At 36.2% G+C, this 12961-nt stretch overlaps 1 protein-coding gene across 4 annotated transcripts in view; it reads left to right on the forward strand.

Annotated features, from left to right (window-relative positions):
- Positions 1-12961, forward strand: part of LUZP1 (leucine zipper protein 1) — a 68152-nt gene that overhangs the window by 968 nt on the left and 54223 nt on the right. The window lies entirely within an intron of this gene.

A 12961-nucleotide genomic window follows, 5' to 3' on the forward strand; every position in this document is an offset into this window, starting at 1 on the left:
GGCCGGGGCCGCCCCCAGCCCGCCTGCCGCCGCCGCGGTGAACTTTCCGCAGCGCGCGCGGCCCGCCTCCCTGCGCACCCCCACCCCTGCCCGGGCGGGGAAGGAGCCATGGCTTCCCGAAAACGCAGGAATGAAGTGCGGTTTCTGGGGCTGGTGGCCTGGGGCTGCGGAGCTGCCAGCAGGGAACCCGGCGTCCCGGAGCGGCCGGGCTGGGGTTCCGAGCCCGGTTTAGCGCTCTCTGAGGTGCCTGCGGTTTCTGTTAATAACCTTGGAGGAGGCTCTGCGAGCCGAAAGACCATCTTGCTTTGGAGCATCTGTTTCTTCAACGCGTCAGCCCCTTTCCTAACACTGCAGAGCTTGTTGTGGCTTGTTTCGGAAATGCCGAGACCAGTGCTCACACTTGAGGGTGGGAGAGGGCAAGAGTCTAGGCAACCCCCAAAAACGCTGCAGTGAGATCTCCACAAAGACTGCTTGCAGATTCTCCGTCGCACCTTCATTGACTTGAATGACCTTGGGAAAAGAATTGTGCTTTTAAGCTCCTGGTACCTTATTTGTCGGTTGAAGAGAAAATACTCTCTGGACTTCCCTGCCTTTTGGGGATATTTTGAGAGATAGGGTTTGTTCAGGGTTTTTTTACAAACTGCTGCAGTGCAGGCCTAAGGATCTGGTCTAGCGTAAGAACCGGGGGTAATCCAGATCACCTAATAAGATTTTACTACCTCATATTAGGGAGGGAGGGGTTTGGATTTTAGTGGGAATATTTCCGTTCTGAGAATCTGTCCGGTATGTTCCAGATTGCTTTCTGTCACTCCATATGAGTGTTTGGTGTGGTTAAATGGAATAACCTCCACAGAAAATTCTTCTTTTTTTAGAAGTAATTATTTTGCTCAGAATTCCCCTTGGGGCAGATTAAGGTTTTGCTCAATTTACTCAGAAGAATTTTCCAGGTTTCTAAAATTAAATCACTTTTCTAAACATAGTAACTCAGGTTTGAAAAACTGGAAATAATAGGATGGGAAGGGAGTTGATTAGAGAGTGAACAAGGAAGCAGATACAGGTTCATTGTCCTGTGATTACTAATAGGGATTGTGAATTAGCCTCGATTAGTAGGTATTTTTCTTACTCTTAAATAATTTAAGACCAAGAAAGGAAACTAATATTGTTGAGTTGCTTACTCTGCTCAGTAATTGTGCTAGGTGGGGTATCTCTCACATAGTCTTTACAACAATGCAGTGAAGTGGTTGGTAGTTGGCATCTCTGTTTCACGGATGAGCAAACTGAGGGTCAGAAGGTAAAGTGACTTTACTATTTATAAATACAACTAGTAAGTGGAACTGAAATTCAAATGCAAGTCTTTTTTTGAGGTCCATGGTTATCTCTGCTAGGCATACTGTGTTGGGAACCAAGAGGCCTATTTTCTATGCCATTGACTCAGCCCCTAGGTCACTGTGGACCCTACCTAGACTAAGTCAAGTCTAGTCCCCAATAATATTGCCTTCTCTTCTTCCAGCAATATTAGCATGTTTTTGAGATGTCCTAGTTTTTTGGTAGAAAGACATACAAGACTGTGGTAGTATGTCCTATATGCAGTAGGTACTTTAATAATTTTTTTCTTGTGGAATACCTACCTAGGTGATCATTGATTGCATTTATGAAATGGAAGATCCAGTTAAGTCTAGTCCCCAATAATATTGCCTTCTCTTCTTCCAGCAATATTAGCATGTTTTTGAGATGTCCTAGTTTTTTGGTAGAAAGACATACAAGACTGTGGTAGTATGTCCTATATGCAGTAGGTACTTTAATAATTTTTTTCTTGTGGAATACCTACCTAGGTGATCATTGATTGCATTTATGAAATGGAAGATGTTAGATAGTTAATGGTTCTTCCACTAATCGAGGTGACATTCATGATCAGAAACCGAACCATTTTTCATGTAACATACCTTACTGGGATAATGTCAGCTTATGAAAAAAGCACATTATATGCAGGTAGGACCCAGATAGTCAAGTCGAAAGATGTTATATAAACTTTCAAGCACGTAATAGATACTCAGTAAATGTTTGCTGAATGAATGAATGAATGTATACATTCTTTTAAGTCGTAGTTTGTGATGTATACATGACAGATGTATATAGCTGTGTGATCACCACTACTGCCTTCTTTTGTTTAAACTGTGTTATCTTTTAGGTATTGGTTAGCAGAGTGATCCCTGGGAATGTTGGGAAGTTTCTATGTTCGGATTCAACACTGGTAGAGTCAAAGTGAATACTACAAGAGTCATTGCGCTAATAACTTCATAGGAAATAGGAAAACCTTATGTATTTAATGGTGAGGTGCATGAAGAGATTAAGAGAAGTAGAGATGGGGGCACTTGTCAAATCAAGGGAAATATAAACTTGTGGGGAACCAGGTTTTTATTATTTTTAGGACAGAGGATTCATTGTGAAGGAAAAACATACCCGAAGATTATTAAGGAGTTGAACTTTTATTTTTGTTTCCTTTTCAAAATTGTAGCTTCTCAAATATAAAACTTAACATCTTTGGCTATATTTAAGAAGTGCTTACCTATTATGGTTGTTCAAATAATTCTTAAGGGTGGGGATGTTATAAAATGATTGAAGGCCTTACCCTTCCACCTATGACAGAATATCCTTAGTGTTTATCTTTAACTTGTTTAGCTAATATGCCACAAAGGGAATACCTTAGGTAGAAGTTGTATCTTGCTGGGAAGACATAAACTATTTTTTCCTTCTCATAATTTCTCAAGTCACTGAACCTGCCCCAATCTGCTTTCATTTAAGTCTGTCTTAGAAAATGCTTAAAACCTGTTACTGAGCTTCTAGAAGAAGCCCCATTTTTACCTCTTTCTCCTTCTTGTTTCTTTTTATCCATTCTATTTCTGTATGTTGACAGTTTTATAATCATCCTCTCCCACCCCTGGATCCTGAGAATGGAAACTTCTCAACCATTGGGCCTCCATATACCATTAGGAAATAATAATTAAATTAAAATACCAGTCTACTAACTCAACATTTTGGCTTATGACCGGGAGAAAATAATAACTCTATGAGGTAGTCATTATCATGAGGGAGCTGAGCTTGGAGCAGTTACTGCCAGAGCTAGTGAGGGGCAGACCATTGATTTGAAGTCAGATATATGATTGATGCTCAGGTTTGGGATCTTTCTGTTTCATTGCACTCTCTGGTGTACTGGGGTTGGGGGCAAGAAGGAGGTGACAAGGGAAGTGCTTGAAAATACCCTATTAAGTTCCAAACATAACAAGCATTGCTAACCTTTTTAGGCATTACCGTTTTCATCTATTCCTTTCTTAATTTCTGGAGATACTGTCTTACACACCTCCTTATAAATTCTAAAGAATTTATAGCTCATCCTTTATTGCAAAACTCCCTTCCCAGACCCAGCATTTATTCTTTATAAACATGGTACTTTGTATTTACTGGCTGTTCGATTTACCACTCCCCCTGTTTTGTATGTATCTGAAAGCATCATGTTAATCAGTCAATCAAGACTCTACATATTTGCCTATGTTCCTCTATTTCCATTTTATCTGGACAGAGTAATGTTTTAAAAATGTGCATTATGTTATTAAAAACTTGCATACAGTTTAAAAACTTATTACAGCTTTTATTGAAGTATGTGATACACACACACACACACACAGAAACATACACATATCAAAAAAGTACAATTTGATGACTTTTTTTATGAACTGAATGTACCCATGTAACCAGCACCCAGTACCTAGAAGACTCAATCAAGTGCTCTTTCAGTTCCTGATGCCTTTCCACCCTCTCCCCTGCAGGGTGACTTCTAACAACATAGATAAGTTTTGTCTGTTTTCATACTTTTGTAAAAGTAGAATCATACAGCATGTATTCTTTTTGGTCTGGCTACTTTTATTTAACACTATGTCTATGAAAGTGCAAAAACTTAATGGTTTTCTTTTTAGCTTGGAATAAAATCCAAATTTAAAGTCTTTGTCTTGGCCTATAATGCCTTATATGAAATCTGGCCCATGCCTGCTTCTGCAACTACATCTTAAGCCAATATCATTGTCCATTATGCTCCAGTCACATTAGCTTCTTATTTATTTATTTTTAAACTCAGAATATTCTTTCCTGCCTCAAGGCCTTTGTTTGTGTGGCTCTTCTTTGAACGCTTTCCCCTGCTTTTTGCCTGGCTGCCTCCTCCAAGCCTCAGCCTATGTATCAGAGATGCTTTTTTTCATCATCCTATTTTGCTAGTCCTTTCCCGTTATTCCCTATTACTGGCGTCTGTTGTTTCCCTTCACAGCACCTATTACAATTTATAATGATATATCTGCTTGCATGATTATTATCTATCTTCCATACTGAACTTCACAGGACCAGGGAACTCATCTGTTAAGTTCACCAGTGTATACCTAGTACCTAATACAGTGACTGACATGTAGTTAGTTAATAAATATTTAATGACCACATGCCCAATTCAGCACCTTTGTTCCCATTATCTTTCATCCTTTTCTTATGCTGTTTAACCATTTAATCTTTTCCATCCTTCAAGGCTCAGCTCAACTACCCCTCTTTGAAGTCTGTCCTGACTTTGCAATAGTAAATCTCTCTTCAGAATTTTGTGACATTTATTGATACTCCTCATGTTCTTGGTAAGTCTCATTAGCATGTATCTTACCTACCTATAGTTGGATCAAAAGCAGCTTACTTTCTCAAAAATCTTGCAGCTTGTAATGCCTGTAGCCTTGATATTTTTGGTTAGCTTGACTTGCTTGTATCTACCAAACTTGATCAGAAGCTTCTTGATTAGAAGAAGCCAAGTTCATTTTAGCCAGTACTCCCCCAGTTCCTTTCACTGAGCTTTGCACATGATAGACGCAGAGTTTCTGATGATTGATCATAATGATGCTTATATATAGGTAGCAATTTTAATTTTTCAGGCTTATTAACATGGATTCTTTTTACTAGAATTCTGCTTAGTGTTTTTTCTAATCCAAAGACTGGGAGTGCCCCAGCTGCTTCAGGCGATATAGCAAGTATTAGGGTGTGAAAGTACAGGAGGCAGGTCCTGGTGCCACAAAGCAGATACTCCTTTGGGATCTGTCTTTGACGAAGAACCGAGTATGCACAGTTCCTTAGAAGGATGCTTAGTGCTTCTCTGATGCTCTCAGATTGGAGTTATTAACTAAAATGAGATACTAGGTAGTCTCTCATTTAAATTATTTAAATAAATGTTGAATAACATTTTATTTGATGTCAACAGTGAACAATTTAAGGCAGTTACATCTGTTGAAAGTCACCTTCTCTGACTTGCCAGTAAGCTCTCAGTAGTTTCTTATCAAAAGCAGAAGAATGTATATACTAATTTTGTATGTACTTTAAGCCATTTTAAATACAAATTTAAATTAGTAGTAACTGGGGTGGTTTAATTTAATATATTGTACAATTGAATGATAAATGTCTTTTTTTAAGAGGTGCCTATTATGTATTTTTAAGCAGCGATCGTTTTGACTTCTCTGATGGCACTATGTCAGAAGATTGTGGGGTAATTTAGTAATTTTTAAAATAAAAACATTGGAGCAGAGGTACTTAGGAAGTTTCTGAGGGATGTTGGAGTAATTTTGTTAACTTTCTTAATCTTCTCATTGTTATCTTTTTCTTTAACAACCTAGAAATATTATATGAAGTCAGCCTATTTTTAACTTTTTTTACTCCAACTAGGTCAAAATAAAAAGTATAGGTAAGATCACACATTTTCTTTTGAAATGTGAGGAGACAAATGATAAACTCTATGGGGAATTTATTACAAAAAGTAATTTTTCAGGATGGATTATAAAGTTAGTACCTATTTAACCCAGTCTCCTACACTTTATATATTCACAATGGAATTGTTCATAGCATTGGCTTCTAGGCATCATGAGATCTTGGAGTACATTTCTGAATCATAAATTTTATTCAAGTAAAGCTTCATTAAAAGTGATTTATTGTATTCTGATTCTTTAACACTTGGTTACTCATTTGTGTCTTATTCTTTGACCATTTTGGTTAAATAGCACTTTACTGTATAAAGTTCCAATTCCATAGCCTCAGATAGCCTCAATTTTTCCATCTTTAAGCTAATGATAGTGTTTGTAAGGATTAAATAGTTTAATGTGCAAAAGCACTTAGATCATAATGTTGGTACATAGTAAATTAGTCATTATTTCAGTTTTAATGTTGCATTTTTGTTTGCCCAAAGAACCAAGGAAAAATTTCCTCTTATTATTTTAAAAATTGATATGACTTAGTCTAAAGTCAGATAACATTTTTTATATACTGGCAAACTAGAAGGAAACTCAAGAATTTTTAAAAGCTGAATTTTAACTTTACTAATTTTTGATGAAGCTAAGCAAAATTTTTTTTTTCTCCCAGTGACCAGTTTGATTTCCTTTATAATTATAGCAAATCTGTTTTTCTTGAATGGCTCATCCTTAACCCAAATATTGATTATATGGTTATGTTGGTACAAGGAGAGATAATTTCTGCTTGTTCCAACCAGCCCTTCAGTTAAAGAGAGACCCTGCAACTGGAAATTGAGACTGTTGGTAAGATAGCATATGAGAATATTCTAAACAATTACAATCTTTGAAAATTACTTAAAGATATTGTCTGACTATAGAGTTTTGGGATAGTGATATTAATATCGTTAGTCATTTATTTTTGCTTATTCTGGGTACACATTTCTAGTGATTATTATAACACTGGTTATAATAGTTATTTGTTAGGCATTATCATAAGCATTTTATATGCATTAATTCATTTACTCATTTGTTCAACAAATATTTATTGAATGCTTGCCAGGTGTCAGGCACATAATCATATTTAATCCTCACCACACCCATGAAATAGGTATATTGTTTATTATTTTAGTCCATTTCACAGATAAGGAACTGGGGCACAGAGAGGCTGTGTATCTTGTCCAGTGTCTCAAAGCTATCCAGAGTCAGATTTGGGATTTATTTTTAGAATACCAGTTGTGAAGTCTTGGCATGAATTGCTTCTATGCCAGATTTTTATCTTTTAGGAGGGGGGCATTTATCAAATGTTGAAATCTCTGGTACATAGGTTAAAGTCAAGGTGATTAGAGCAGGATATGTTAGGCTAGATAAATAAGCTGGGGTGGTTTCCTCTCTTACCCCAAATCCATCTCTTAAACAGCAACAACAAAAGAACAAAAAAATTTCGACGTTCCTTCTTTTTTGAGAGAATTCCAGTTTACCTAAACTAGTGTGAACTAATTGTAAATTTTCAAGAGGAATGAATATAAATAACCATATTAAGTACTGGTTCTTCAGAGGTATTCAAGGAGCAAATGTTATAGACACATGATGGTTTAATTTTTAAAGTGAAACAATTTCAGTTGTTATCCACAGTATCATTTTGCGTTGAACTGGTATGCTATTTCAGAAGTTTTGTTACTGGGTAGTTTTATGGTCATCTCTGAGGGATATCTGTAAGGTCTTTTTAAAAATAAGTATTATAGGTTTCCAAATTGGGAAGTAGTTATGTATTAATTTTAAGAGATTTCCAAACTGTGAAATATTTGTAGTATACTTCCCTTGAATTCGTCTCTAGAGCACATTGCACATTCTTAGTCTTCATAAGTCTTCATTTTGGAAAGTTATATTAACTTTTGGAGATAAGCAAGTCTGGTGAATGAAGCGAGTATCAGCATTGTTTTTGGTCATAAATGAGATGTAATTCTAAAAGGCGAAGGGGACTAGGATTTTTGTGTGTGTGTGAGGCTTGTCTTTTAGAACTCTACACACGGAGTTTCAGAAAGGGTTAGAGCCTTTTTTTTGGAAGGGAGTCTTGCTTCCCAAAATGACTTGAGTAACAACACTTGTTTTGAATCTCTGTAAAGATTATTACTTGAAAATAACTTGTTTAACTTGTATTATGATTGAGTTAAACTTCTCTCTAATGAAAGCATTATCTTGTATTAATACCAACATGATTTTATTTAGATCCTTTTAAAAATTAGCCTTTTTTGCCTCAGAAGGAAAGTTTTTTTTTTTTTAAAGAAAAAATGAAACATTTTTAGTCTGCTGAGAGGCAAATCTGTATAGGAACAGGTTTGAAATTAATTATTAAAAGGTGAAATGTATTTTTCTGACCCTCTTACCAGGGCATTATTTGTATAGGTTTTCTGCAGAGGCTGAAGAGTTCAGATTGAAAAATGGTATTACCCACCTTGGTCTGACAGCATTTTCCTGTTACTAAACATAAATAAATCTCTAGTTTTATCCAGTTTCAAGTTAACTGGAAAAGTTAAATTCTGAGCAAGATAAATGATGTTAATTGTTGGCTCTTTAAGTCCTGAATCAGCTTTATCACAAATGTGCTGTCTTCCTAATTACCTGGGAGTATTTATCTGATTTAGGCCATCTAAATTATTTGTATCTAATATCAAATAAGCAGCTCATTTAAGTCTCATAATTGAACATTTTCTAAGAATTCTTAGTCATTGAGGACTAATAATGAAACCTAACATTTATTGACTAAATGCCAGTTACTGTACTTAAGTGCTTTTTATGTCTTTATCTCCCTCTTAATAACCCTTTGGGGTAGATACTATTATTATCCTCATTTAATAGATAGAAAGTCCTTAAGATATGAGATGAGGATGCTCAAAGTCAACACAACTGGTTAACACCAAGCTAGGATTTGACTCCTGAGCTTGCTTGGAAAATTACGTTGTTCAAACCAGAACACTTGATGATTTTATGAACTGTGTGCCTTTAAGATCATTATTCTGTAAGTAAATGAGGTCAACATTGGCTTATGTTTCTTAGGAGAATGCCATTTTCCCATCTTGATAAACTTAAAAATGTATTAAATGTTTTTAAAATGGAAGACTTACAGAGTAAACAGAAGTTGGTTCAACACAGAAGACAGTACAAATGTTGTTAGGCTGTTTGTGTAACAAAGTACTGTTCCTGGTAGCTCTATATCAGGAGTATCAGTTTTTATGCTTTCTACCACTTTCTAGCTGTACTGGAGTGCAATATGGGATATTCTTAATATAATTTGATAAAATTATATACTTTTCAAACATAATGCTAAAGTATTTTTTGTAGGAGCTTGACTGGTGATTGCGTTAGACTTCTGTTTTAAGACTAGATCCCACTGGGATTTGAAAGAGATTATCAGCGTCTTAAAGAACTATGGTGGAAAAATAGATGGGTGGATAGTGAAGCAGTTAATGGAGCATGGAGAAATAATAAGATAACTGAGCGATAACATTTCAGATCATAGAGTGGCAAGAGGAGTGGGATTCTAGCAAAAATATTGGGAGGTTGGTGGCTCTTGATTAAGTGGTCTAATCCAGACATGTGCAAAGAATCTTTAGGGAAGAGAAGTGGAGAGGAGACAAGGAACACCGGCTTCAGTTACATTTTTGGTCAGTTTTACAACAAATTTAAAAGCCAAAAATTTTGTTAGTTCTACTCAGTTTATAGTACTTGTTTTATATTTAACCCAGATCTAATTTGGAGAAAAAAAAAAAAGAAAGAAGTAAAATATATAGCCCTATTCTTCAGGAATTTAAAATTCTAATTGGGGAGATATCTTGTTTTTGAAAGTTTCACAACAGTATTGGACCATATGTAAGTGCCAAAATGGGGGATGTAGACTATGGTTTCAGACTTGGGTTTCACAAACCAATCATATTTCAAAAGAGCTGTTTTCTAAGTAAAGAAATGAAAGTGAAAAAGAATCTCATCTAATATCACCTACCATTTTATAAAATATGGAACATTTTAAAACATAAGCAAAATGTTCTCAGATGAAAGGAAGCTTTTTTATATTGAATAATTTAGCCTTATGAAAAATTTACTTCGGTGTTCATTGGTGAATCTATGGTACAGTGGCGACTGCTCTAGGACTGTTGTTATGCTACTAACTTATGTCAAAATGACAGGTTATAGTTTACTGAAATTAGTCTGGGCTGACGTGGTCTGTGAGGGCTTCATAAAGGCAGTTAGACTAGAGCTTTGCAGTAAGATGATGGATAGGATTTGAATAGGCAGAAAAGGAGAAGGGGATGGTTTTCCAGGCCAGGGCAAAGCAAGAGCAAAGATACTGAGATTGGAGTAAATTTGTATTATTGATTGAACCTGAGAATGCTGTGTGATCCAGTAATAGAGTTTAGATTAGATTATGGGCTGGGAGGAGATAAGATTAGTGAAGTAATGGTCAGTCAGGCTATGAACAGTCTTGGAAGTTATGCTGAGAAATTTGGGCTTGATCTTGCCAACATTTGGGAACCATTGAAGGTTTATAAGTAGGGCAGTGACTTGATAACCTTGGAATTATCGACTGATTAATCAGAGGGTTTTATGTAGGTTATTGCTAAGGAGTCCAGTTAAAGATTTTTGAAGAATTTAAGTGTGAACAGTTTAGGGACCTGAATTAGAGAATGGGGGCGGGGGGACACACACACACAGCGTGCGCGTGTGTGTATGAAGTTTTGAAGAAGAGATAGAACTTGATGATGTGGAGAAAGAAAGTAGAGATAACTCTAAGATTATAAGATTGGTAAAACTGAGGAACATTTGCGATATTAATTAACTGAAGTCGAGAAAGAGCAAGACAGCCTTTTGCCTCAAATTCTCTGTTAACTACTTTACTTTATATCCATGTGCTTTTACAACTCTTTATTTGAGATATGTTGAAAGTCTCTAAAATTGCCCTGGGATTGAATTGGAAGTTAAAATTTCTTTTATTTTGGAAGTACTCATTTGGGGAAAAAAACCAATACATTCCAGACCACTAAACATTGTATAAATTCTTAATTATGGAAATTATAATCCTAATAAATAGTATCATCATTAGGTGGTATCTAATTATCTAAGTGCAGAGGAATTTTTGGAATGTATTTGTTACTTTAGGATTTTTTTTTAACAGCATTTATCCTATGTATATTAATAGCAGTGTAGCAATAAACTGGTTCACCTTGAATGGTTTAATTCATAATGATTATTAGTTTAAATAGTCTTCCAATTTCTTTCATTGTAGCATGCTACAGTTGAGTATATTATCTACCATTTCTCTAGCATCTACTGTGTAGCAGGTACCTGCTGTGTATTAACCCTTTAATCTTTACAACTACCTCATGAAATAGGTATAACTGTTCCTACTTTATGGATGAGGAAACTGAAGCTCAGGAGTTTAAGAAATGTCCCTGGAGGACTGGTAGAATGAGATTCTAGATCACTGACACAAAGCCTACGTTCTTAGTACTGCTGTCCATGGATTAGACATCATATGAAGAAGAATAGAGTGAGTCAGTTGAGAAAACTGATTAGACAATGATTAAAACCAGTGAAGTGCTACTCAAATGCTAATTGGTGTCATCTATCCTTTTCTATCCCGTTTTCTTGTGGATGGAGCTTAAAAAACCAACTATGATCTGTAGCCCTCGTTCTAGTCAATGACATTCACTTATCTTTTGGATAATATATCTCATATCCTTTTGTAAGGCTCTGAGCAAATCCTTTTTAAAAATAAAGGTCCAATTTAGAAAACAAACTGTTGACACGGTTCAACAGATTGCCAGTCTTGGCAAATGAAATTAAAGGAAGTTTCAGGATCCAGCTTCTGGAATTTGAAGATGATTCCACTTGAAAATGTAGTTCAGAGCTATAGACTCAATTTCAAGTGATACCTAGCACTTTTTTGGTGTGTGCCTCTCTTCATTCCCCCCATCATCTGCAGCCATTAAATTCTTTATTGCTTGCCGTTGCTTCAAAGTTCTATCTACTGCCATCGCCTCCATAATAAAGCTCAGCCCCACCTCTCTCCACCTCATTCCTGATGTTCCTTTACTGACTGCTTCTCCTGGGTCTGATAGGACCTGCACACAAATGCAAGCGAAGTCCTAGGTTCTTAATCTTTTCTCCCAACATTTCCTCCGTTTCTTCACTCGTAGCTGAAAACAAGACCTTTTTTCTAATGAATACTATTATTCCTGTTTTTGCTGGTTGAATACTTTGACTTCTAGGAAAGCAGGGAACAATCACCATGGTTCTCAGACCATTATTTTGCCATTTTTGCATGTCTTCTGATTTTTTAAAGTCTTTACCATCTGCTCTCTCCATTTTCATTACATTTGTCTGGAGACTTTCACGATCCATATGGATCACTTTTCTTCTCTGTCCCATCCTCTAGTGTCCACTTTGTCTAGTTCCTCACTATTATTGATTATTGTCTTTCTTCCTTGCATCTGTACTTCACTCTTCATTGAGTCTTTCAGATTATAAATACACTGCAGTCTTTTCTGTCCTTAAACAAATAAATAATAAAATCCCTCTTTCTATCAGAGTTTTTGCCATCCTTTTTTCCCTTTTACTTTCATTTTTTTAAAAAAAGAGCATTCCGTATGCAGTTTTTTCTTTTATACTCTTTAACACCCTTTCCTGTCTTGTTTCTGTCTTCAATACTTTACTGTAAATCCCCTTTCTAAAGATCCAGTACCTGTGTATGCAGGCATTTTCATAGGCTTTTTCTTCCTTAATCTTTTTGCAATCAAACTGTTGATCATCTTCTTCATTGAGCCTCTGTTCTTTGGCTAGGCATTAAAAATATGTTTTTGGCCTTATATAGCCTGCTAAGGCCATTTTGCCTGGGACTTGGCTGGTCCTTGGACTCTGGTGTTCATCTTGTGGCCTGTACTGACTAGTAGTGAAGAGTTGGAGCAAGTTGGCCCTGTGCATCTTATAGTGTGCTCTGTACCATGTGGACTTTTAAGTAAATAATTGATTTGACTTGTCAGTCTTCCTGTTCTCTCTCTACCTCTCTCCTTGATCCTGCTGTGGCTTCTGTGTAAGATGGATTGCCCACTTCTGGTCTTGACTCAGGTTAAATACTATAATATATAAAACCAGACATGTATTTTTTAGAGCAGACT

Source organism: Pteropus alecto, unplaced genomic scaffold (genome assembly GCF_000325575.1).
Source record: "Pteropus alecto unplaced genomic scaffold, ASM32557v1 scaffold39, whole genome shotgun sequence".
NCBI lineage: Eukaryota > Metazoa > Chordata > Mammalia > Chiroptera > Pteropodidae > Pteropus > Pteropus alecto.